We start from the raw sequence: 4,102 nt of genomic DNA on the forward strand, positions 1-4,102 counted from the left end.
TTTCAGAGTATCTTATCAAGTGGAAGAACTTATCCGCTGAAGATTCCACATGGGAGGATGAGAATTTTATGCAGAAGTATCCAGAACTACTCAAGCGTTGAGGACAACACTTTTTTGAAGGAGAGGGGCATGTTGGGTCCCTATAATACTAGTGATTACCCCATTACTATTGTAGTTATACCCCTTATTTATATTGTTGTGCCCCTATTACCCCCATATTGTTATTTCTGTGCCCCATAGAATCCCTCTATTGTTATTTTTGTGGCTTTATATTATTATTGTTAGGTCGGCTGGATTATATTGTGACTCCTTAGACTCCTATATATAGAAAGGAGGTTTTGTCATTTGAATCATCCAAGAATTGTTCATTTATGTAACGTAAAGGAGGTTGCCCCCTCGAAGAGGCTGAATTCTAAGAGGTTGATCTATCTTTTCTTGAGCTGGTTTCATAACAGCAAATGAATTCACCAACTCTAAAGACTTGACCTTCAATATGTATGTGTCTGTCTCATGCTATATATTGGATTTAAGGGTATCATTAGACAGGTTCTTTTCTCTCTCTTTCTGCATTTTTTGCTCCAGTGTTATTGTTCTCTCTTTGTTTAATTCCTGCTTCTTACCATCAATACCGAGTTCCTCTTCTAAAAATGAAAGAAGATAAAATGTAGAGTATAATACATGAAATATGAAGAACACTAGAATATAAACTAAAGTAAACTATAAAAGACCTATTTTACATATACCTCAACATTTACAATGACAATGACAATGTCATTTTCCCCCAGAAAAGTAAGAAACTCAAACAAGTTTTCTTCAGTCAGGAAATAGTGGCCATGATGTCGCTAGAGGACCTATATAAACAAATCAAATACAATTTCATCATATAGAATAACACCTTATGAACTTACTATTCAACCTTTAGTAAAATCTTAGGCACAATCATTCCAATTAAGTTTCAGATCCATCCACCTTACAAATCTTTAGTTATTGAATAAGAAAGGAAACAACTCAGACAATATTTTCCTTTGCTTTGGTTGCACAAAGTCACAATCAAATTAGTCATGAAAAAATCATCCACATCTGTACTTTGCAACAAATTCATACATTTGGTTAAGATATCCACAATGAGAGGATTTTATAGAGGTTTCTATTCATAAGAAACCTCTCTTCCTTTTTTATTGGAATTTTCTTTGGGAACCTCAAAATTACCTAATGACAAGGCAAGGGCTTTGGAAAGTTCATCTTCTTCTTGCACTGGCTCCTCATGATGACTGAAGATCCACTCCATAATGAGTTCAACAATATTTGTTTCAACACACCTCAATGCTTCCTCTGCCCTAGACCTTGGAAATCCCATGTCAACCATCATAGAAATGATAGCCTCATCAGATGGATGACCTCCAAAATGTTGACCTGTGCTTCTAGGAATACCATTTATGCTTCCTTTAACATCATCTACGGTAGTGTATTCATGGGTGATAATGGAAACAACATAGGTAATCAAATATGGATTGTAGTGACAAAACATTGGATTACTGAAGATAGATAGAAAAACATTAAGAAATTTAGCCTCTAGGGTATAAAAAGAAACCTCGGGATCCCTTAGAACAGTGACAGAGACTCCAAAAACTAGTTTGACTAACATCTATGATGCAGAGGGCATAATTAATAGCAAAGAATAATTCACAAGGTACCCCAAAATCCTGAAATAGCTTCATAATGTCTCTAACAAAAAATGTGCAAGCTATAGCTTTTCATTTTCAATACCTTAGTCATTTCTTGTTTCCATTCCTCAATATGACATAATGGTACTATCCACGGTAAATGACCTATTGCTTCAAAAGTAGTCAAAAGAGATTTAATTGTACCATGAACATAGAAACAATTCACCATTATTGTATTTCACATTTCCTTTCAGTTTGCATATATAATTTCTTTCATGTCATCCACAACTTTCCCCGAGTAATGACACTTTGAATAAAGTGATGAATCAAACTTAGACAATATATAGTTCTCATCCACATCAAGACTGTCATGAAACATTTTGGCAAGAGAAACCACCACACTCTTGTTTGCTGCACTAACAAATCCTCTATCATAATGACGTCGATTGGGCACTACCAAACCTTCACAAGATTCACATAGAATGATTGCATTGCAGATGAAAAATTATTCATAGCCTCAAAGTCTAGGAGATCATGTGAAATCCTTTTAATTTCCTGGGCTTGAGATGTCAACCTCTGATGCATTTTCATGTCACCAAAACTAACCGAGACACATTTGTGAAATCCCTTCGATACCATGGTTACTTCTTATATGGCAATGAAGTCTTGTTTTAATAACAAAAATATATTTAGGTTCAATGTACCAATGAGAAGCAGGTCTATTCCTCACAGATACTAGGTTCATTTATCGAACCACTGAAACTATGTTTGTTTCACTACCAACTTCTGCACCTAATACATTTGGTGCCAAATTTCATGATGTCCTCTTTCTTTGCATCTACTTTTGAATCAATGACAAGAAATATCTGCCAAACTATTTCTTTGTACGAATTCCTTACATCTTTATTTATTTATTTATTTATTTTATATAACCACTTTCCTTTTAGTTTTTAATACCTATAACTAACTATAATTATTTTATTTTATTTTCTAATCCTTATTTCCTCTTTTATTGGATTATTTAATTTTTTATTCTACGGTTCTAATTTATTTATTTATTTTTTCTAACTAATTAACCCTTTAATTTGTTTACATATTTATATATTAAAAGAGAAGTTCTGTTTCGTAACTTCTTCTGTTTAGTTTTACCTAACTAATGGTACCATTTATAATTTATTTTTATTTATATATTTATATATTTATTTTATACCTAATATAACTAAATTTGACCTTGTTCCTTAGTCAATTTTTTGCCCAGGTAACCGTTGGTGTCTCTGCTCTAGCTATTTAAACAGGCTATGCTGGATCTGTTCTTCAACTTGTCCTGACGATGAACCACACTGGTTGGTTCGAAACACGTCGACAAATGGTCTCTCATGTGATTTTCGCCGAAAAATCTATCATAAACTTGTTATGGATCACAGAAGCCTCAACTCTACAATTGAATCCTTACATCCTTCAGTATATACATCCCTAGAACCAATTTCAGACATCATTTTTGTTTTGCTTTTTGGTAGATGTGTTGAAAAGGAAAAACACCATCTAGACTTGAAAGGCATCTCAAAATTTTCATGCATTGTGCTACCTCAATAATTGTCCACTTTGTTCCAGCCAACCAATCCATGAATTCAATTTCATGTCTCATGTGTTCTCTCAAAGTAGTACAAACAACCCTTGTGAGAGGAGATAAGTGTTGCAGTGAAATTTTTTTAAATGCAACAATAATATTCTGGCCACTTACAAATGATAATGGTAAGAGGGGTAAACCAAACAGCTACAACACAACCTCTATACCCTTTTCCTCAACAAAACCCCCCATATGTATCTGTGTTGTGTAGAATATTCTTTAAGAGACGTGTAGCATTTCTTATACAATCTGAAAAAGGGATTCTATGTTTGAAGACAAAGTTTTAGTGGAATGTTCAACCCCCCAACACATATGTTTCCCTTGATGATTAATCTCCATCCATTCAACTAACTATTTTATGTTTTAAATCAGTCTTCATGGGAACAAGCATAAAAGAGCTAGCATATTCTTGTAGTAGAGAAGACACTTCATCACCAAATCCAAGTTTTGTAATAATATTTAACATTTCAATCAATACATCTACCCTAGGATCCCTGAGAGAAGCAGAATATCACATTGTCTCATCCAAGGCAGATGATAAGACCCAGGAGTGTCAACTTCCAAAGCCAGTAAGTAGGTTTTTTATGTAAAAAATTGACAAATCATCTTAGAGAACCATGATTATTAATAGCTTGAAGACCAAGGTTATTGAGGAATAAATCATCCAAACATTATGGTATACAAGCTATTGCATCTGCAGAAGGGAGGATGCCAACCATGATGGAATCCAAAAAAGCATTAAGTAGACCAACAACATCTAGAAAAAAATAGCAAGTTGGATCTTTATGAATAAGATCACCCATGACTATAG

The sequence above is a fragment of the Pinus tabuliformis genome, chromosome 6 (assembly GCF_031772625.1).
Source record: "Pinus tabuliformis cultivar Carrire ecotype Pingquan chromosome 6, CPIR1, whole genome shotgun sequence".
Classification (NCBI taxonomy): Eukaryota; Viridiplantae; Streptophyta; class Pinopsida; order Pinales; family Pinaceae; genus Pinus; species Pinus tabuliformis.